We start from the raw sequence: 24,165 nt of genomic DNA on the forward strand, positions 1-24,165 counted from the left end.
CAACAAAAAGAGAGCAACGAAATGAGGTGCTCTTCCACAAACATACCAACACATCAAACACACATATTCATAAACCATTTAAATACATCTGAAACCATTAAACCATTTAAACCATTAAAACCATTTAAATACATCTAAAACGGATAAACATTCATAAAACCATTAAAACCATTTAAACCATTAAATAAACATTCATAAAACCATTAAACATTCATAAAACCATTAAAACCATTAAATACATCTAAAACAGATAATCCTTCATAACCCTGCATTTAACCTAACCACAGCACTTGGATAGAAACTGTCCTTAAATCTGTTTGTCCTAGCCTTCAACACTCTATATCGTCTACCTGACGGTAAGATCTCAAAAAGCAAATGGCCCAGATGTGTATGGTCCCTTAGGATCATTTGTATCTTCCTTTTACATGCCATATTATACAGATCCACCAATGAGGGGAGAGAACATCCACAAATCTTTTGTGCTCTTCTCGTCACTCTTTGGAGCACCCTTCTCTCTGCTTCCGTGCAGCTCCCAAACCATGCGCAGAGGCAATAAGATAAAATGCTCTCAATGGAACTACGATAAAAGGCAACCAGCAGACTCCCTGACAGTTGTAGTGATCTTAAGAGTCTTAAGTAGTATAGTCGTTGCTGGGCCTTTTTCTCTAGAGCTAAAGTATTTGCCCCCCATGTTAGATCCTGTTTCATGGTAATTCCCAGAAACTTCCATTCTGTCACCTGTTCTACCATAACACCATCAATAAACAACGGCTGGGTGTCCAAACTACTCTTCCTGTAATCCACTATAATTTCCTTCGTCTTATTTATATTTAAAATAAGATTATTTACTTTACACCAAAGGGATAGCTGTTGAACTTCCCTCCTGTACGCAGACTCATCATCCTCAGAGATGAGCCCTACCAACGTTGTATCATCTGCATACTTAATGATTTTGTTACTCAGACTGCTGGAAACACAATCAGACGTGTAAATAGTGAAAAGAAGTGGACTCAAGACACATCCCTGAGGGGTGCCAGTATTTAAGATCTTCACGGAGGAAATATATCCATCCATTTTAACCCTTTGTGAACGACCTGACAAAAAATTCAAAATCCACTCACATATAGAGTCCGACAGCTTCAAATCTTTAAGCTTAGACAACAATCTATGGGGTGATATTGTATTAAAAGCAGAACTAAAATCTGCAAACAACATTCTAACATACGTCCCCTTTTTATCCAAATGCGATAAAGCAGTATAAAGAACAGTATTAACAGCATCCTCAGTAGATCTATTTTTCCTGTAAGCAAACTGATATTCATCAAAAATAACAGGAAGGCAGGAAATAATATATTTTCGAACTAATTGTTCAAAACACTTCATTATCACAGAAGTCAAGGCCACTGGCCTATAGTCATTTAAAACCTTTGCTGGCGTCCTCTTTGGTATTGGGACAATAAGGGAAGCCTTCAAACAAGTGGGAACAATGGATTGTGACAAAGAACGATTGAAAATCTCAGTCCACACCCCGGCTTCAGAGGCCTCCGAAGAGCGCACTGTTTTAAAAGTGCCTGGTTGCTTTCATGTTGAAAGCGGCCAGTCACCGCTAAAACAGTCCGCTTTGGGAATGCTTCCAAGGAAGCCTCCGAAGAGCGTATGATAGGAGAAGCGGCGCAGCAGCACTCTTGTGCAATGCCCGTCACTCCCTCTCCCTGCCTGGCGTGATGACGTCACTTTCAGTGATGTCATCGTGCCCTGTGCACACAAGAGAGGAGTTTTTAATACAGGGACCATGTGGGGGGAAGGGCGTGGAGCAGGGGGTCTGCCTGGAATAGCAGAACCCCTAGCGCCGGCCCTGCCTCTGCCACACGCAGTAATGAAGCCAAATAATTTGATTCATTCACATTTTTCAATTACTTTGTGCAAGACAGCTGCCCCACACCGGGGGTTTTGGGAGGACAGCAGAGGGACAAGAATATGCAATGGGCTGATGCCTCCTATTACTCTGCATCTTGTGGGTTATTCGTTGACCCTGGAATCCCGCTCATCCCAGAAAACTCCCGACCAGGGCTGGCCCTAGGCTGTCTGGCACCCTAGGCAAGGCTAACTTCTGGCACCCTCCCCCTGCACTGGTAACATCCCTGAGTCACATGGGGAGCTCCCAATTCAGTGCCCCTAGAAGGCTGGCGCCCTAGGCAGTCACCTAGTTTGCCTAGTGGCAGGGCCAGCTCTGCTCCCAATGCTCACGTAGGATAACTTGACATAATCTCTTTTTTTTAAAAAAAAATTGACATCACGGTGCCCAGTACAGCATATAATGCAACTGTCGGCTCTAATGCTCTGTTGTTGCTTCAGCAATGAAAATAGTTGGGTTTTTTGCTCTGATCCAGAAAGGAAGATCTGTGTTTACAATGCAGCAATTAGTGTTGTTGAACTGGCTGCTTGAGTATTTTGATGTCAGGAGTCCAATCCATAGTGTGAGGCAATTGCGGAAGTGGTGCATTGGGCGGGGCCGGGGGGGCGACCTCCTTCTCTCCCTGCCTTCCCCAACTGGTCCCCAAACTCATAGGATTCCTCCATCTCATGGGAATTTCAGCAACATTTTGGTCAAAAAGTAATTGAGTAATAATTAGTGCTGTCTGTCTGTCTGTCTGTCTGTCTATCTATCTATCTATCTATCTATCTATCTATCTATCTATCTATCTATCTATCTATCTATCTATCTATCCTCTATCATCCATCCTCTATCCTCTATCATCCATCCATCCATCTATCCTCTATCATCCATCCATCCATCTATCATCTATCTACCCTCCCTCCCTTCATTATCTATCTGTCTGTCTGTCTGTCCATCCATCCATCCATCCATCCATCCATCCATCTATCCATCTATCCCTCTATCCCTCTATCCATCTATCTGAACCTGGATCTCTCCATTCATGGCCTTATGCTCTAATCACCACACCACACCAATTTAACTTGCATTCCTAGGAAATTTTATACACATTTTAAATGGATTAACTGTTTTATCCATTTTTTAAAAAATGTGTCACTTTTACTTAACTTTCAGAAAATGTACAGCAACAAAATGTCCCTGTATTCCCCCTGTATTGTCTGTATGCTTTCATATCTCACCTTTCCCACAGACTAATCCTCTAATATATACTTCACACATGGAAATAATGTACCACACAGTGATATCAAAACAAGCTTTTGAAAAGAAAAACAAAGTGACTGTGAAAAATGTTTGAGAAGTTACATTAAAGGGAATACCTGACAAGAGCCTCCCCCCAGTTTTACAAGCCATGGGAAATTTAATTATATGACTTTTTCATGAAATCTTATCATATGTAAGTAGAACTAGCTGATGCTGCTAATATTTTCTAGAGGGTCTAGTGAGAGATAATTCACAGGAAGGCTTGCCAGCGGTTACAGGTCCTGATGTTTGTTTTGGTTTATCATTAAGGACAAACACAATTTCCTTAACAAAATATGGCGAAGGTTCCTTCATATCAATAGCTGACATTTTATATGAGCCTTCTCAGCTGCAGGGAGCCATCTCAAATTAGCCTCGCAAAAATACAAATGAGATTTTGGCCACTGTAGCCATGCTGTAGTTAAAACTCGAAGGCATGTGGAACAGAAACGGAACTAAGCAGGATTAGCTCCAGTCAGAGTCTGAATGGAAGAACTGACAGGGCTTTCTTTGCAGCAGGAGCTCCTTTGCATATTAGGCCACACACCCCTGATGTAGCCAATCCTCCTGGAGCTTACAGTAGGCCCTGCACTAAGAGCCCTGTAAGCTCTTGGAGGATTGGCTACATCAGGGGTATGTGGCCTAATATGCAAAGGAGCTCCTGCTACCAAAAAAGCCCTGCCTATACAAGAGTGTTGAATTCTGTAGTAGAAGAAAATGTTCATTGGACATGAAAATAACAAATAACAAAACCTGATCCATACAACCTGTTGGTGAGAGATTTTCCCCAATGAAATCAGACCTCAGTGAGCATTGCGGAAGAAAGGTTTCCTGTCTAATGGGTGTGGTAGCTGAAATCCATCTTGTGGATGTCAACCTCTACGTTCATAATACTCTTTGATCAAATGCTTTCAGTTGTAGAATATGGGTATGTTATCTGCGCTGAGGTTAAACAAAGCCTGCACGATAGTTATAGAAAGGCTTGAAGATCTGGGTTGGCAAATGTTTGTAGCTGCTGTCAAGTGAGTCTGCTCACCTGTTTATCTGGGTTTCTTGCCTTCCTTTTCCTTCTCTTACAATAAGTATCCTATCTCATGGTCCCTGTTTAATCATAGACTGCACTCCTTAGTCTGCTTTAACATGCTTCCTTTAGCAGAGCTAGCTGGTAGATTTAGGGGAATCTCTCATGAGCAGAAGTGAAGTTTGGGCTGTTACATGTGTTTTCGGTTTTCCTGTAACATGAATGTTGATTAAAGAACTCAGGGGTCATTTTGTAGAAAAATTGGTGGTGGGACTCATTAGCATAATTCATTGGCATATGCTGCCCCCCCCCAGCCAAAAGCAACCCGACACAAGAAAAGAGAACCCTAGGTGAGCAAGGCCTGTTTGGGCTGGCTAGAGACCCACTCAACTGGGGCTCTCCTGGGCTACTCACCCCCTCCGTCAAAAGGCCAGTAAGCCACCTGCCGCCCAAAATCGCATAAGAAGTGGAGAAAGGGTGGTGCGGGCTTCTCCAGGGGTTCACGAGGGCTGCTGAGGGTGTGGCAAAGCCCCTGGTGGCTGGCTGGCTGCCCGCTTTCCTAATCCAGGGATTGTTATGCAGCTGCACCTCCTATTCAATGGACAAGGTAGGTGGGGAGGTGGAGGGGGAACCCTTAGAAAGGTTCAGGAGCTGTGCTCCTGTGAGCTCCTGCTGAATTCAAGGCCTGAAAGAACGACTAGCTATTTTCAGTTTTCCTGTAACATGAATGTTGATTAAAGAACTAATATGTTAGCTATAATTCCAGCCTGCTTTGTGGCGTGTTTATGTAAAGCACTGTCAAGTTGCAACCTCACTTCTATTATTAGCTGATCCACTTATTTATGTACTTATTTATGTTACTTATTTATAATCTGCCTTTCCTACTTGGAGGAAAGTGAATGATTCCAGAAAGGCTCCTACAGATGACACCCCATCATGGACACTGGTAGCAAGTTTCTCCAGCTAGTGAGGTTTGAGTAGGAAAGGGTATTTTCTCTTTAAAGGCTAAGTGGTGACAGCAGAAAACAATGAAATAGATAAGAATATGTGGCAATACAATCCCCTCTTAGCGGCAGTGCAATTGAGAGGAGTGGATCTAATAAATAATAAACCCTATGAGCCAGCATGTGTGGTGGGTGGCCTCTAATCTGGAGAACCGGGTTTGCTTTTCCATTCCTCCACATGAAGCCTGCTAGGTGACTTTGGGCCAGTCACAGTTGTCTTGGAGCTCTCTCAGCTCCCACTAGGGTTCCCAGCCTCCCACTGGGGGCAGAGGTTCCACTGGTTTTGGGGCCCCCAACCCTCTGGCATGGAGTTGGCTAGTAGGGCATCCCTGCCCCCAAAGAGCTCCATCAGTGCCTGACATGCCCAGTGTGATTACATCACCCAGAAGTGACATCATCACGCCAGGCATGTTGTGCAGGGGACACTCTAGCAAAACTTTATGGCACCATAGAAGTTTTTACCCAAATGCTAGAGCGTCCCCCAAGTGATGTACGTGGTACAACGATATCACTTCCAGGTGACATCATTACACCAGGCATGCAAAGTGCGCGTAAGGATCATCCCCTGCCAGGAACCAGGTAAGTCCTTACAATACCGGCCCCCACCTACCTCACAAGGTGCCTGTTGTTAGGACAGGAAGTGAGAGCAAATCTGGTGTAGTGGTTAGGAGTGGCAGACTCTAATCTGAGAACCCGGGCTTGATTCCCCCACTCCTCCTCCACATGAAGCCTGCTGTGTAACCTTGGGCTAATCAGGGGTGGAATTCTAGCAGGAGCCCCTTTGCATATTAGGCCACACACCCCTGATGTAGCCAATCCTCTTACAAAAAATAGCCTTGTAAGCTCTGGGAGGATTGGCTACATTAGGGGTGTAGCTCCTGAAGGGTTGTTGTTGTTCTAATTGTTATTATTAGTTTATTTATATTCCGCCCATCCCCCTGTTTGGGGGCTCAAAGTAGAGTACCTCATAAATAATAACAAAATCACAGTAAAACTACAACAACACCATCAGAAAAACCAATTACAACATTTCGTAAAGTGCAACAGGATGGTCCAGCAAGATGACATAACAGAATAGTATGGAAGAAGAAGATATTGGATTTATTTATATCCCGCCCTCCACTCCGAAGAGTCTCAGAGCGGCTCACAATCTCCTTTCCCTTCCTCCCCCACAACAGACACCCTGTGAGGTGGGTGGGGCTGGAGAGGGCTCTCACAGCAGCTGCCCTTTCAAGGACAACCTCTGCCAGAGCTATGGCTGACCCAAGGCCATTTCAGCAGGTGCAAGTGGAGGAGTGGGGAATCAAACCCGGTTCTCCCAGATAAGAGTCCGCACACTTAACCACTACACCAAACTGGCTCTCCTGTGCAGGATAGCACAGAAAGATAGCACCGCAGTACAGTAGGGGGGAGGCCAACCGATCTAATCATTAGATGCCCGCCGCCTCATCCAAAAACCTGGCAGAACAGTTCCATTTTACAGGCTCTATGAAAGGCTAACGAGCCAGGTAAGGCCTGGATCAGGGCACTTCTTCTCCGGGTTGTCGGCAACTCTTTGGGAATGGTGGCTCACACACCACTCATGGGTCTTTTAAAATCCCTCCGCACGTCTCCAGGTTCTGTGTGTCTCTGCTTCCTGAAGCGCTGCTTCTCAGAGAGCTCCCGGTCCCTGCCACCTCCTGGTTTCTTCGACTATATTTCAAGCAAGCGGACCCCGGTCAGGATCGGAGCAGCAGCAGCTGCAGCTTCCCCTCCTGGCCTGACCTCCCCCTGACTCTGAAGGAACAGACAGATTTTGTGTTCTCGCAGTCCTAGGCCTTCCTGTGACCCGAGCGAAAACCCTCCAGCCTCTTTCCCACTAAAGCCATGCTGCAATTCTCCATTTATTTTTTCAGGTGAGTAAACGCTGTATCAAATACTGGTGCCTCAGTTGCTTTTAATTAGGCTCCTGGAATCCAGTCTTTCATCTCGGGTGAAATCTGCGTCACTTCGCTTCGGCTATTTTCAGCTCCAAAGCCGTGGGTTTGCTTTTATGCAGCTAATTGAAGGCACACAGGAAAGGAGAGGGAAAACGGGGCTAATCCCAACAATTTCAGATATATTATGGTTAGATTTTTTTGAAACACACACACACACACATTTTAGCTACAAAGAGCCACTTTCTGCGTCTTAGCTTCTGAACCATTCTCCCAACAGGGAAAGCGGCTATACAAGAAAATTTGCTTACGCAGACACATTTTGTGGGGTGGTTCTTTATTCTACACAGGGGGAAGCAAAGCAGGTGATACTCGTTTCATAAAAATATCAGTTGGGCGCAGCTCTCCGTTTCAATAAAAAAGAACCTACCTGCACATGTGGGTTAGGAGGATAAAAACACTGATGGGAATGCGAAACAGCTTGTAAAGTCCATTTTCACATTATCAGGGAGGTGTGTGAGTTTCACCAAATCTTTTGATTCCCGTTACTGTCTCCGAGGCTTAAAAGGTGCCTCCAGAGGAGAACAAAAAGGGACTTAAAATTGCTAAGTTAGCGTGATTTAGTTAAAATATTTGTGTGCTGCCTCTGCACAAGCTTGTGCCTGCGCTGGTTGACAATATGCAGTCGGTTTAATAAAACTAGCAGCCCCGTGGTGCAGAGTGGGAAAGCTGCAGTACTGCAGTCTGAACTCTCTGCTCATGACCTGAGTTCGATCCCCGGCGGAAGCTGGGTTTTCAGATAGCCGGCTCGAGGTTGATTCAGCCTTCCATCCTTCCGAGGTGGGTCAAATGAGCACCCAGCTTGCTGGGGGGGAAGTGTAGATGACTGGGGAAGGCAATGGCAAACCACCCCGTAAAAAAGTCTGCTGTGAAAACGTCGTGATGTGACGTCACCCCAGAGTCAGAAACGACTGGTGCTTGCACAGGGGACCTTTCCTTTTCCTTTCAATAAAACTAACCCATGAACAATCATGAACAATAACATCCAAACCAAAAATACATACCTAATCAAATAAATTAAAATAGTAAAAGATGCGGGGTGAGGCTGCACCCCTTACCTGCCAAGTTCTCGTGGGAGGGAAGGAAAGCAGGGAAGGGAAGAGCAGGGAAGTGAATCCTCGGAGAGCCCGTTTGGTGCAGTGGTGAAGTGCGCAGACTCTTATCTGGGAAAACCGGGTTTGATTCCCCACTCCTCCACTTGCAGCTGCTGGAATGGCCTTGGGTCAACCATAGCTCTGGCAGAGGTTGTCCTTGAAAGGGCAGCTGCTGTGAGAGCCCTCTCCAGCCCAACCCACCTCACAGGGTGTCTGTTGTGGGGGAAGAAAATAAAGGCGATTGTGAGCCGCTCTGAGACTCTGATTCAGAGAGAAGGGTGGGGTATAAATCTGTGCTCTTCTTCTCCTTCCCTCCCTCCTGGTGTGGGTGGGGCAGAGGCAGTGGCAGGCAGAGGGAAGGAGGCTGGCTTGGTGCTCATTCCTTGCACCACTCCACATGGGTCGCCAACCTCCAGTGGGTTACAAGGCGGGCCCTGGCAGTAAGTTGGGGTGGAGGGCTTGGTGGTAAGTTGGGGGTCTAGTCTCCTATGGGTCCCTCTGTAACTACGGGCCTGAAGGGGGAGTGGGAGCAGTGGCTCCACTCCCTGGCTTTGTGTGATCACCTAGTCATCTACAGGGGCAACAGTGCAGAAGTGCCTGTGTGAACTCTCCCTCCCTGTGATCAGCCCCATTTGGAAAGGAGAATTGCTGTTGTCTGTATGGAGCTCCGGGAATTCTGGGAGCCGGGGGAGAAGGGATGCTCAGTTATAGGAAGTACATGCCTTTCTACCCTTCTGATCCTTCTCATTGTCATAAGGAGGTACTGGCCATGAGTGTTGCATGACAGCAGGCTTGGAGAGGTCGGCTGGTTTCACACTGTGAAATCAACATATTATCCCATAGGGAAAAAACCTGCTTGAGTTTGGTCCATTTTCGGGTTACCAGACAGCAGTCGCTGAAGGGTCAGGATCCCAGCAGCGGTCCGTGGTTGCCCATTCACACTGCTAGCGCAGTTCAACCAGGAACCTTCTGCAGAAAGGGTTGTTCTTTTTTTAAAAGTCCCATGCGTGTGTTCAAGCAGAGAAGTGCACTGGTGCTCCTCTGAGAGGGGTTAGGGGAACCTCCCCCCCCCCCCAACCATGCTGGAAACGGCTTGGCGTGATCACACAGCTCTTCCAGCTTCCTTAGGTCTTTATGCTTTTTGTGGCAAAATGCCCAATTATCTATCAGACCTAACCACTCCAAGTCATCGCAGGGCATTTATGTTGGCTAGACTAAACGCGTTTCCCTCCAAAGTTTTACAAGGGAGATATCAGCGAGTCCCTTTAGCCGACAGACTTTGCTCCTGTGGAGCGAATACCCCTGACTCAATCCAGCATATATTGCTTGATTGTTCTTTTTACCATAACCTCCATAAAGATTTATTTGGCGAGCTTTCTTTTTCTCCAGATTTGTCTATTCTGCCACCCTGTTATTATTTATTGAGTGATACTGAGGGGGTGGTTAGTGAGGCTGTGGCAAAATTTCTGGCTGACATCCTTAAATTTAATTCTGACCATGTTTGAATGCATCTGTAAGCTCGGTTTTATTTTGATTTTATCTCCAATGTTTAAATTTTTATATTCTGTGTATTTTTATCTGAATCTATTATGCCATTAAAGGTTTGGTATGGTATGGCTATGAGCCACCCTGGGGCATTCAGACAGCAGCCGATTAGGCGACCTACATCCAATTCAGGGGGATGCTGCCGGGAAAATCCAGGTAGCTTTTGAATGTGGATAGGAGGCGGGGTGAGTATGGGTGCAGCTCGGAGGGCAGATGTGCTTGTGTGATCGTGCGCTTTTATTCCAAATCAGAGGCAGGGCTAAGTCGAGCCAAATCTCCTGTGTGAAACCACCCATAGAGTCCCAAGCAGTATTCCCTCTAAGCTGAGTCAGCTAGCTCACAGTTTTTTAGCCTTCAGCACGCACATTGTTGTCTTAGCTCAGGAAAAACAGCCCCAGAGCCAAACCAATTTATGCAGAAGCTCACAAGTTTAATGTCAGTATATCACAAGACTCTGCAGCTTAGAGGGAGTCCCAAGCCAGCCAGTTAGCCAGAGGCTTGCTGCTTGTTCCATTCACCAGCCAGCCAACTAGGGTTAGTATTTTTGTCCTACTTTCAACAGAGAACACAGAGGAAACACTGTGAGGGACATGCTGGAGGGATCTGTAGACAGATAATGCAGAAAGGTCACAAACAGCACCACAAGCCGAGTGAGACAATATTGCTGCAGTCAGTTCACATCCATAAAGAACATAAGAACACAAGAAGAGCCCTGCTGGAAGAGATCAGGGGTCCATCTAGTCCAGAATCCTGTCCAACACAGTGGCCAACCAGTTCCTCTGGATGACCAACAACAGGGCATAGAGACTGAGGCCTTCATAGGAACATCAGAACAGCCCTACTGGATCAGACCAATGGTCCGTCTAGTCCAGCATTCTGTCTCACACAGTGGCCAACTAGTTCCTCTGGATGGCCAACAACAGGGCATAGAGACTGAGGCCTTCATAAGAACATCAGAAGAGCCCTACTGGATCAGATCATTGTCCATCTAGTCCAGCATCCTGTCTCACGCAGTGGCCAGCCAGTTCCTCTGGATGGCCAATAGGGCATTGAGACTGAGGCCTTCATAAGAACATCAGAAGAGCCCTGCTGGATCAGACCAATGGTCCATCTAGTCCAGAATCCTGTCCAACACAGTGGCCAACCAGTTCCTCTGGATGACCAACAACAGGGCATAGAGACTGAGGCCTTCATAGGAACATCAGAAGAGCCCTACTGGATCAGACCAATGGTCCATCTAGTCCAGCATTCTGTCTCACACAGTGGCCAACTAGTTCCTCTGGATGGCCAACAACAAGGCATAGAGACTGAGGCCTTCATAGGAACATCAGAAGAGCCCTACTGGATCAGATCGTTGTCCATCTAGTCCAGCATCCTGTCTCAAGCAGTGGCCAGCCAGTTCCTCTGGATGGCCAACAGGGCATAGAGACTGAGGCCTTCATAAGAACATCAGAAGAGCCCTACTGGATCAGATCATTGTCCATCTAGTCCAGCATCCTGTCTCACGCAGTGGCCAACCAGTTCCTCTGAATGGCCAATAGGGCATAGAGACTGAGGCCTTCATAAGAACATCAGAAGAGCCCAACTGGATCAGACCATTGTCCATCTAGTCCAGAATCCTGTTCAACACAGTGGCCAACCAGTTCCTCTGAAGGACCAACAACAGGGCATAGAGGCCGAGACCTTCCCCAGATGTTGCCTCCTGGCTCTTGGAGTCAGAGGATTAGCACCTCTGAATGTGGCAGTGGCCATGGCTAGTAACCACTGATAGACCCATCCTCCATGAATCTGTCTATGCCTGAGGCCATCACTACATCCTCTGCCGAGGGCCGGCTAGCCCACTAGGCAAACTAGATGGTTGCCCAGGGTGATGGGAAGGGGGGGGTGCTGAATTGGGCTCCCCCCCCTCCTGATGCCCAAGACAACTGCCTAAATTTGCCTCTCTACCCCCCTGCCACCGCGAGCCCCCTCCCTTCCCTTCCGCCGCTGCAAAGGGAAGGTGGGAGGCAGTGACGGCAGTGGGGGGGAAGCAGCAGGGTGGTGGGCAGGGAGTTTGCCTGGGGCACCATGTGCCCTAGGGCCAGCACTGCCTCTGGCAGCAAATTATACATTTTAATCACTCTCTGTGTGAGAGTATTTCCTTTTGTCCAGTCTGAAGCTACTGCCCGTCATTTTCACTTGAATGAAGACTGTGTTGCATGTGCCTTGGAAAGGGACCGTTAAAAAACTGTTGCAAATCAGCACTTGAAAAGAACAAGGCGAGCAGAAGGAGAACATAAAACGTTGGAATGTGGTAGCCAGGGAAGGCTCTGTTTTGGATTCTCACAAAATAAAGTGAGTGGCTGCTGGTGTCAATATTTGTTCAGAGCCTTGATTCTATTTCTTGCCACGGCTGTCACCTACCGGTTTCCGCATCCTTCGTAAGCATCTGAACCACATTAGGAGGGACTGTCTTACACAGTGGAAAGAAAGTTAGGTGTGTGGATGTGAGAGAATGAAGTCCAAATCTTTTATTTTCCCTGAAACTCTCTCTGCGGTCTTAAGCCTCCCAATATAACCTTTTTGTGTGTGTGTGCAAAGTTGCAAGGAGATCTGCAAAAATACTTTATATACTAAGACTGTGTGAGGTTTGGTTTCACAGAAGTGGCCGGTTGTATTTCAAGAGGCAACCATACCACTTTAGGGGCCAAACCGAGACCGGCATCATCGTACCCCAAGGTAGGGCAGCTGCCAGCGCTCAGAGTTTCTGGCAACACCCACTTTCACAGATTCCCCCAGGTGTTCACCTCTCCTGCCTCATGGCTATGTGGTTTTCTCTGCTCACTTTCTTCCAAGCCCTCCAGAACTCATGCTCCCAGCTTCCCAGCACTGATGGGAAGGTGTATGCAGTTAACGCGCAGAGGCAACACTCCCGAGAGCCACAGCAGATGCATGTACCCAGGGTTTATTTTGTAGCAGGAGCTCCTCTGCATATTAGGCCTAGGGTTGCCAATCCCCAGGTAGGGGCAGGGGATCCCCCGGTTTGGAGACCCTCCCCCCGCTTCAGGGTCATCAGAAAGCGGGGGGGAGGGGAGGGAAATGTCTGCTGGGAACTCTGTTATTTCCTATGGAGATTTATTCCCATAGAAAATCATGGAGAATTGATCTGCGGGTATCTGGAGCTCTGCGGGGGCTGTTTTTTAGAGTAGAGGCACCAAATTTTCAGTATAGCATCTAGTGCCTCTCCCCAAAATACCCCCCAAGTTTCAAAAAGATTGGACCAGGGGGTTCAATTCTATGAGCCCCAAAAGAAGGTGCCCCTATCCTTCATTATTTCCTATGGAAGGAATTGAAAAGGTGTGCTGTCCCTTTAAATGTGATGGCCAGAACTCCCTTTGGAGTTCAATTATGCTTGTCACAGCCTTGATCTTGGCTCCACCCCTAATGTCTCCTGCCTCCACCCCCAAAGTCTCCTGGCTCCACCCCCAAAGTCCCCAGATATTTCTTGAATTGGACTTGACAACCCTAATTAGGCCACGCACCCCTGATGTAGCCAATCCTCCTGGAGCTTACAGTAGGCCCTGTACTAAGAGCCTTGTAAGCTCTTGGAGGACTGGCTACATAAGAAGGGTGTGGCCTAATATGCAAAGGAGATCTTGCTACAAAAAAAAGCCCTGGGCATATTTATTCAAAAGCTTTCCTGTTGCATTCACAAAAAGAAGAGACCCATGGGAGTAAATGGGCACCAAGCTTACAGTTTCTTAAACAGAATGCATCTCCAACACTGGATCTTTAATAAGTTTTTGAAAGATTGTTGTAAGGATGTTCCTTATTTAGAGTATCTTTCTAATTGTTGGTTTCCACCACTGTGATTTTTTTGTTATGGAATTCATGGCATCTGTAGTAATTATAATATTCTCAACAAACAGAATATTCTGGGAGGCAACTGAAATCCCAGACTGGTTTCCCACTAGTCTTTCGCCGCTCTCACCCTCCTCTTCTCCTCGGGGCGTCTGTTGGATTTCACACTAGCTACCCCGGAGCTGCAACCGGCTTTGCCTTTTTTGCGTGGCAAACAGAAACTGGTTTTTAGAGGATCTTGTTTGCTGCGTGAAAGAGGCAGAGCAAGTTGCAGCCCCGGGGCAGACAGTGTGAAATCCCATGGAAGCCCTGTAGAGAAGAGGAGCGTGAGAGCAGCATAAGGCTAGTGGGGAATCGGTCCCAGTCTTTGTCTTACACAATTAGCTGTGGTCCTTCTTCCTGTTCTCTCTGAAGTGAAGCTGGTAGTCTCTTCATCTCTGGATATGGCTTCCTGTTCACGAGTGCTTGAGAAGAAAGGATGCTGAACGTGAGGCAGAGTCTTGGAAGAGCCTTTTACCAAATTAAAAATTGTAAGTTAAAAAAAGGAAGCCATATCTCTTCTTCTTTTCCATCAGGTGTGCCATTTCAGTAAAAAGGGCAAGAAGAAATATTTGCGGAGAGAGTGAAAGACTTGCTCTTGGACGTAATCAGTATTCAGTTTCAACAAAGCAGCAAGGTATTTAAAAGTTTGGTGGGATGACTTTTTCTAAAAAAAAATGCTTGACTATAGCAATGTTATTAATACTAATTAATTAATATTAAACACATCTTTAAATGAAGTGATTTTTACCTTTACCATAAGCTGGAACTCATTTGCATATTAGGACACACACCCCTTATACCACCATTGTTTTGCACAGGGCTTGTAGAAAAAGCCCTGTGGCATATTAGGCCACACCCCCTGACACCAAGCTAGTCGGAACTGAGTTCCTGTGTGTTCCTGCTCAAAAAAAGCCCTGACTATAAGCAATGTTCCCTCTAAGCTGTGGAGTCTTGTGAGCAAAAATTCTGCTTTGTGAGCTACTGGCATTAAAGCTGTGAACTACTGCATAAATGAGTGTGCTCAGGGGTCATCCTTCCTGAGCGAAGATAAAAATGTGTGAGCCGGAGGCTAAAAATCTGTGAGCTAGCTCACATTAACTCAGCTTAGAGGGAACGCCGACCATAAGTACCTAGTACCTATTTATTTAGCTGACTCATCACGTACGACTGGAGAAATGTGAAGGGGGAGCAGAACTTCCTAAAAAGTCCTCCCCTTGTATGCGCTGGAAGCTTGATGTCTCTTAATGAAATTATGGGGAACAAAGTGGTCTTCGTACATTCATGAATATATTGGATTAGAAACAGGCAGCTGCTAGAAAACCATTGCCAGTGAAACACGAGTAGTTTTCCAGAGGGCATGGCTGATCCAGAGGACAATAAGCTCCCTACCCACCCCTAGCCCCATTCTTATGGTACACCGTGGTATGTTAGTCCTAAGGGAGCTTCACTGTTTAGGTAAGAATGGAATTGAAACGTGGGTGGATATTATACAGCCCTCAGATGTTTCTGTAACTGAATGACTTCCTTAGGAAGTGGTTCGGAGAGGAAACCTTCCTGTGCTGTGTTTCTTTCCCGCGTTATTCACCTAGTTGTGTTTCCACAGCAGCCTGAATAAAGCCAAAAAGCCACCAAATGTCACAAACAAACGTTTAACCATCTGTTAAGGAATTCAACCTTTTGGAATCCCCTGTCCCTGTCCAAACCATGGTGTGGAGTAGTCTCTTAGGGTTGCTAGGTGAGGCCGACCAAGCCAGCAGGGGATCTACCAGGAGGTTCCAGGAGAGGGGAGGGAAAATGCACAATTGAATTCTGAAGCAAGTTCCTGGTGAGCTGGCAGCTGCATTTAAAGATGTTTGCTCCTTGGGAAGACAGGTATGGCAAACCTGGGCAGTATAATAAAAAGTAGAGACATCACCCTGACAACAAAAGTCCATATAGTCAAGGCGACGGTATTCCCAGTAGTATTGTATGGCTATGAGAGTTGGACCATAAGGAAGGCTGAGCACAGAAGAATAGATGCTTTCAAGCTGTGGTGCTGGAGAAGAATCTTGAGAGTCCCTTGGACTACAAGAAGATCAAATCAGTCAGTCCTAAGGGAAATCAACCTTGACTGTTCCCTGGAAGGTCAGATGCTGAAGCTGAAGCTCAAATACTTTGGCCACCAAATGAGAACGGAGCACTCACTGGAGAAGATCCTGATGCTGGGAAAGACAGGAGGCAAAAGAAGAAGGGGATGGCAAAAGGTGAGATGGCTGAACAGCGTTACTGATATAACCAACATGAATTTGAGCAGACTTCGGAGGATGGTGGAAGACAGGAGGACCTGGCGTGACTTGGTCCATGGGGTCGCAAAGAGTCGGACTCAACTGTGCAACTGAACAACAATAATAAATGTTCCTTTGGAAATGCTTTCCCTCCATTGGAAATAATGAAGGATGGGGCACCTTCTTTTGGGGCTCATAGCATTGGACCCCCAGGTCCTATCTTTTTGAAATTTGGTGGGGGGTTGTAGGAGAAGCACCAGCAGTTATCTGAAAATGTGGTGCCTCTACCTTTTAAAAAACCAGTCTTCCCAGAGCCCCAGATACCCATGGATCAATTCTCCGTTATACCGTATGGTGACCCCACTCTTCATAGGGTAAAATGGTGTGCCCAACGACCATTCCTCTGCTTTCTGATAGCGCTGAAGTGGGGGGGAGGGGCTCCAAACCAGGAGATCTCCTGCCCCCAACTGGGGATTGGCAACCCTGCAGTTTTCCTTATTAGGACTGAGGAGAAGTTGAGTGAAGTTGCTTTTCTAAAGGCGGAGACAGATGTAACATTTACAGATATTATCTTTTCAGAGTGACGGAGCCAGTTGGTATAAAGAGAAATTGATACTGTAACTTGCAATCATTTGGAAGGGGGCTTGTAGTTCAATCCTAGCTCAGCGCAGTTAATTCAATGCTAGGGGAACCCCCCAAAAGATGGCAATCTAGCATCTGCATGGATATGTGTCCTGTGAAGGTGAATTCCGCCCTCTCTGGTAATTGGTTCCATTCTCAAGTTGCTCTCGCAGCTAGGAAGTTTCTCCTAACATTTAATTGAATCCCCTCCCCCATAACTGAAGTACATTAGATCTAGTCTGGCCCTTCAGAGCAGCACAGAATAAATCTTTACCGTTCTCCTTTCCGGTATCTGAAACAGGCAAGGTTATTTTCCTTCAGAAAAGCCAGTTTGGTATAGCGGTTAAGTGTGCAGACTCTTATCTGGGAGAACCACGTTCGATCCCCCACTCCTCCACTTGCACCTGCTGAAAACTGTGTCGTAATAGGTGATTTTAACTACCTGCAGATTGATTGGGTCAATATGTGTTCTGGTCGAGAGAAAGCGATTGAGTTTCTTGATGCTCTCAATGACTGTGCTATGGAGCAGATGGTCTCAGAACCTGTCAGGGGTGGGGCGATCCTGGATTTGGTCCTAAGTAATGCCCAAGACCTGGTGAGAGATGTAAAAGCGATCGCACCACTTGGGAGCAGTGACTATAACGTTATTGATTTCACCATTTGTATAAATGGAGAGTTGCCCCAAAAGACCGGCAGTTCAATCCTAGCTCAGCGCAGTTAATTCAATGCTAGGGTTAACCCTCCAAAAGATGGCGATCTAGCATCTGCATGGATATGTGATTCCTCTTAACTCATTCCATTTTTTTTTACATCTTCTTGACAAGGTAGTGCTTAAAACTAGGTGTAATAGCACTGCTGAGGTCTAATGGGGGCTACTAGCCTCCAGGTGGTGGCAAGGCTCTAGGCAAGGCTAACTTCTGGAGCCCCCCTCTGCACTGATAACGCCACCAAGTCACAGGGGAGGGCGCCCAATTTGGTACCCTCAGAAGACCAGCACCCTAGGCAATAGCCTAGTTTGCCTAATGGCAAGGCTGGTCCTGCAAATGATCTCCAGGCAACAGAGATCAGTTCCCCTGGAGAAAATGGCTGCTTTAGGAGGTGAACTCTATGGCATTATATACCGGTGAGGTCCCTCCCCTCTCCAAACCCCAACCTCCTCAGAGTCCACCCCAAAAATTTCCAGTATTTCCCAACCTGGAGCTCACAACCCTACATCTGATTGCTGTGGAATGGAGTGGAACCACGGAACTCTCATTTCAGCAAAAGAGGTACCCTTCATGAGCAGTATTTCAAAGGCTTTGATTCCCCACTCCTCCACTTGCACCTGCTGGAATGGCCTTGGGTCAGCCATAGCTCTGGCGGAGGTTGTCCTTGAAAGGGCAGCTGCTGTGAGAGCCCTCTCCAGCCCCACCCACCTCACAGGGTGTCTGTTGTGGGGTGAGGAAGGTAAAGGAGATTGTGAGCCGCTCTGGGACTCTTCGGAGTGGAGGGCAGGATATAAATCCAATATCTTCATCTACCTCACAGGGTGTCTGTTCTGGGGGGGAGGAAGGTAAAGGAGGTTGTGAGCCGCTCTGAGACTCTTCGGAGTGGAGGGCGGGATATAAATTCAATATCTTCTTCTTCTTAAAATAAGGTGATAAGGTGGGTCACTTGTTTCCTGAGTCATTTTTTATTGTAAAGTGAGTTCAGTCAGCTGTTAAGTAAGCAGCAACAGTTTATTCAAGAAGAAACAGTCACAAACTGCACAGGCAACTCAACTCAATATATACACTGTGGCAGAGTTAAACACACCCCCTTTAGTCGGTGGCAATCCCTCCTATTGGTCTCTTCAGGATCCTTCATTTGCATTTCCTGGAAGAAATGCCTTGCATCCTGATTGGCCGGCCAATCGGAATGCAGGCATCAGGATCCTGGAGAGTAATGGAAGCATGCTTCACGCTCAGGCCTACACACATTAACAGACCTAATACGTAACACTTTTTCTCTTCCCAATTCATCTGCCTCCCACATCTTGGGAAACTGAAAGCAGATGAGAACGGTCAGATCAGAAAATTTCCAAAAATATCTCAATGTCAAAAATAATGCTTATCCAATACAGCTCATTCATGATGTGGCATCATTCAGATTGGAAGTGTATTAGTGAAGTTCCAGCTGCACACTCCTACCTCATAGTTTATAAAAACTTGCCTTTAGTGAACCCTCAACGATTGAAGCAAATTTCCCTGAAAGGAATGTTGTAAGGAGCTTTTTGATCTCTTTCACGTACACACTTCTCAAATAGATTTTCCAGGAAATTCTCAGGCGGTGTAGATTTCAGCTGTCAGTTTTGCTCCCATTATACAAATAAACAAGACGGATAGAGAAGTAAGTCATTCCAGTGTACATTTAGTGCTGACCCCGGTACCAACATGCAAGCAAACCCAAGGGAGCTCTTCTCAAGAGAAACTGCAACTCAAAACTTCCATGTGGACGGACAAACTTGGTAGAGGAAGAAGTGGGAGAAAGGAATACCAAAGCATGCCAAATGTCAAATGCATTCAGAAGTGTACTGTACTTGACTCTTCTTCAGTATCACTTTCTGTATTAACCCACATATTTGCTTAGGGTTCTCAAGCTCCAGGTTGTGCCTGGAAATCTTCTGCTGTTACTGTTGATCTCCAGACGACAAAGATAAATTCTCCTGAATAAAATGACTTGAGGATGCGCTCAATAACATTGTACTTTGCTGAGGTACGAGGGTTGCCAATCCCCAGGTGGGGGCAGGGAATCCCCTGGTTTGGAGCCCTCCCACTGCTTCAGGGTCATCATAAAGAGGGGGGGGGGGAGGGAAATGTCTGCTTAATAAAATGTCTTATTATTCCTTATAGAAAATAATGAAGAATTGATCCACAGGTATCTGGGGCTCTGGGGGGGCCTGTTTTTTTTTTTGAGGTAGAGGCACCAAATTTGCAGTGTAGCATCCATTGACTCTCCCCAAAATATCTCCAAAGTTTCAAAAGGATTGGACCAGGGGGTCCAATTCTATGAGCCCCCAAAGAAGGTGTCCCTATCCTTCATTATTTCCAGTGGAGGGAAGGCACTTAAAAGGTGTGCGGACCCTTTAAATGTGATGGCCAAAACACCCTTTGAAGTTCAATTATGCTTGTTCCACCCTTGCTCCTGGCTCCACCCCCAATGTCTCCTGGCTCCCCCCCCAAAAAAAATCCCCAGATATTTCTTGAATTGGACTTGGTAACCCTATGAGGTCCCTCCTCTCTCCAAACACTCCCTTCCTCAGGATCTGCCCCCAAAATCTCCAGGTGTATCCCCAACTTAAGCTGGTAACTCTAGCTTAGATCCCCCCATCAGCTGTTGTTCATTATGATGCCATCGTTTTTATATCATCCTAGCTGAATCTTAGAAATTCTATGTGGCAACTTCTGCACTACAGAACCATTGTAGTATTTCAGGCAGGCATTTCCAGGTTGAAGCCATTTTACAGTTTTGCTAGTTACATTCTTTTGGCTACTTAAATGGACTGGAATTTGGATTTAATTGCTGTTTTCTGATTTCTTGAAGACTATGATTTTTTTTTTTTGATAGTAAGTTTTATAATGCAAGCTGATTTAAACAAAGTGAGGAGATAGGTATAAAACTTCAACTAAATTAACAAACATGAAACCCGCTGGAAAGATCCAGTGATGCTGAGTTGTATATCATCTTGTATTTTCTATTTCTGCTTTCAGACGTCACCTTAAACCCTGCTTAAACATTGATAGGTATGAACCTTGATCGTTTTCATGCTCAGTAGCAATGCTTGCTCCTCCCTTTTCCTGTTTCTTTTTAATCCATGATGAATGAAACCTGCTTAAAGTAACTTCACTTACCTGCAATCTATGAATGCAAGTGCTTAGCTAACCCAGAGTTAGGCCCAGATGCATGGAATGGCAGGCCAATGCTTACAGAGCTTCTTTCAAAACAATCAAAAGACGGTAGTTAAAATAAATGTTGACTCATTGATTAATCAAATCAATACTGACATATGGGGGAAATGTTTGTTCGGGAGGTTACCGCTGATGTGTATTATACTCAGATTTGATTTAATCTTTCCAAACTATTAGTTGTTGAAGCTAAAACCTGCAAAATGGTAAATAGTAATTTATTGTATTAACTTATGTTGATAAGTGTTTTAATAGTTTAAAAGAAGTTAATGCTGTTGTTGATTGCTCAACTTCTTGATACTAATGTTTTCTGCAATCCGGTTTTTTTTCCATTTCTGATGCCATCCTGTACTGATCACACTGCTTTTATTGCATTATTTCCTGACCTTTGTAATCCAATCTAATTACGATGTGTCTTACGTATTTTAAACTGTTCCGATCGCATTGCTAAATTTTGGGATCCAACTTGAATCCAAGCAAGAAAGGCAGCCTGTAGATAAGGCAAGTAGATAAAAATAGTGCTGAAATACATTGCGTATGTCTGTATGTTGTTGTTAACCATTCAGTCGTGTCCAGCTCATGGCGATTCTATGGGCCAGCCATGTACACCTGTGTGCATGCCAGTCCCAAACCCGGATAAATGGGGAAGGTTGGAGAAAGACCTGGCAACCTACTCTGAAAAAATCCGCCCAGGGAAATTTTATGGAAAGATATTATGCATATGTCTATTAACAATGACGAACAAATGACGAACATCTGAATATTCGCAAGACCAAATCAATTCACCCTGAGCTTGGGAGAGTCCCTTGCCCTTATGCTCTTGGAAATGCTGGTGCGGTGCCTGGCTGGAGTTAGACATTAGATTCTGGAAGTGTAATATAGCGGGTTCAATGCAAGGAGGAGCCACGGTTGCAGTGGTCATAGCTCTCTTTATTAGTTACAGCATGGTAACGGCTGAACTAGAAGACTGCTTTACTGGGCCAACGGGGCCAACTATATACAGTTCAAGCTTCCCGCACTGGGACACCATTGGATCATTCAAACCAGCAGGGGGGCCGTGATTGGAACAGGGCAGCAGGGATTTGGATCCTACTGCCCGTTGTTCCTTAGTCCCCAAGCTCCGACCGAAAAGCTCCAACGAGCCATGCAGGAGCCTGGTTAATAGCAACATTCGTCCACGTACACAACAGGAAGTAGCTGCCATGGAGTGATAGAGCCATGTTTGCCTGTGATGTGCACACAATCCAAGAGTGGCCTTTGCCAACCAGGTTTCTATAGTTCTACCATGGCTATTTCACCAGGGATACAAAGGAATGAAGGATACATCTGTCAGATTTTAGTGAACCGGTATGATTGTTATCCTGTGAAAACACAATCAGAAATGTCATCCCAGATGGCTGAGAGAACAATGATAGTGCTAATGCATGCAGATGTAAGATGTCTTCCTGTCCTATATGGTAGTATATAGTAGATTCCTGTAACACTAAGATATACTTGTTGCTGCTGGTTATGGTCCTGAATTCTGGGGCAAATGAGACTGGTCAGTATGCCTGCCAATGGGCATACCTGCTGCCAAACACACTTGCATCTCTTTCTGTGTTCCATAGAGAAAAAAACAAACCTGAAATGACAAATAGAACCAAAGAATGGGGGCTTCCCAGTGCCTAAAAACTTTGAACCATCAAGTAAACTACCTTTATAGGAAAGGAAAGGTCCCCTGTGCAAGCACCAGTCGTTTCCAACTCGGGTGATGTTGCTTTCACAACGTTTTCACAGCAGACTTTTTACGGGGTGGTTTGCCATTGTCTTCCCCAGTCATCTACACTTTCCCCCCAGCAAGCTGGGTACTCGTTTTACCGACCTCGGAAGGATGGAAGGCTGAGTCAACCTCGAGCTGGCTACCTGAAAACCCAGCTTCCGCCGGGGATCAAACTCAGGTCGTGAGCAGAGTTTAGGACTACAGTACTGCAGCTTTACCACCCTGCGCCACTTATACTGACTTAGATAAGGTTTGCTAGGTCTCCCTTGGCCACTGCCAGGAATGAGGGGGTACAGCTGCCCGCTCCAGGTTGGGGAACACCTGGAGATTTGGGGATGGAGCCTGGGGAGGACAGGGACCCCAGTGCCATACAACACCATAAAGTCCACCCTCCAAAGCAGCCATTTTCTCCAGAGGAACTGATCTCTCTTGTCCAGAGATGAGTTATAATTCCAGGGAATCCCCAGGTCCTACCTGGTGGCTGGCGTCCCTAGCTCAGATTTTGAACCATCCTATAAGATCGACTCCTGCAGTTATGGAAACTGGGACCAGTTTCCCACTCACCTTACGCCGCTCTCACGTTTGTCTTCTCAGCGTGGCTTTCTTCCGATTTCCCGCTATCTGCCCTGGGGCTGTAGCAAGGATCGTCGTTTTCACACAGCAAACAGAAACCGCTAAAGACGAGTTTCTGTTTGCTGCACAAAAATGCTGATCCTTGCTACAGCCCCGGGGCAGATAGCGGGAAATCGGAAGAAAGCCACGCTGAGAAGAAGAACTTGAGAGCGGCGTAAGATGAGTGCAAAGTCGGTCTGGGTCTTTGAATGACCTGTGCTACATGGTGCAATAGCAAGAATTGTCTTGCCAGTTCTTTTCCCCCCTCTTCCTTCTCCCATGGACCACTGAGCTCAATCCATCTCCAAGGGCTGACACATTAACTTGAGTCCAAATCTCCATGACTAGTGCTCTGTCTTTTCCTTTTTCAGCTCTTTGTTTCCTTGCGGGTTTGAAATCTGCCGGCAGATCATTAATACCTCTCACCGGTATAATCCTTTCCATTGGAGGCGGCGCAAGCAGTCAACCTTCACCTACGTACTTACAGCAAGGAATGCAGCCTGCCCAACTACCTCCTTCCCACATCGTCATGCTTCTTCTTCTTTTTTCATCTGTCACTTTTAATCCCACAATGTTTTTTCGGTCTCTGCTATCAACATGCTTTATTCTTCCCTGAGACAGTTGGTATGCTAGTTTAAAAGATATGGGGGAAGAAAATACCAGAGTCAGACACCTAGGTCATTGGCTTTGCTCACTAGCTAGCTACCATATCATGCAAGAAGCCTGTTCTCAAGTGAAGAAAGGGTAAAAAGGTCAAGGTAGTCCCCTGTGTGAGCACCAGTCGTTTCTGACTCTGGGGTGACGTCGCATCACGACGTTTTCACGGAAGACTTTTTCACGGGGTGGTTTGCCATTGCCTTCCCCAGTCGTCTACACTTTCCCCCGCCCCCCCCCAGCAAGCTGGGGTCTCGTTTTACCAACCTTGGAAGGATGGAAGGCTGAGTCAACCTGGAGCCAGCTACCTGAACCCAGCTTTTGCCGGGATCGAACTCAGGTCGTGAGCAGAGAGTTCGGACTACAGTACTGCAGCTTTACCACTCTGTGCCATGGGGCTCTTAGAAGAATGGGTATCGGGACTCATATTTTTTGGGAATCAGTAAGGACTTGCCTTCTGTACAGAGACCAGTTCTGCTGCACTGCAAGATGACCATGGAGCTGAAAGGCATATGCCCCTCCCCTGAAAATGTGAGTGATATGCAAGGGTGGAATTCTAGCAGGAGCTCCTTTGCATATTAGGCCGCACCCCCCTGATGTAGCCAATCCTCCAA

This window comes from Heteronotia binoei, chromosome 7 (assembly GCF_032191835.1).
Source record: "Heteronotia binoei isolate CCM8104 ecotype False Entrance Well chromosome 7, APGP_CSIRO_Hbin_v1, whole genome shotgun sequence".
In the NCBI taxonomy this organism is placed as follows: domain Eukaryota; kingdom Metazoa; phylum Chordata; class Lepidosauria; order Squamata; family Gekkonidae; genus Heteronotia; species Heteronotia binoei.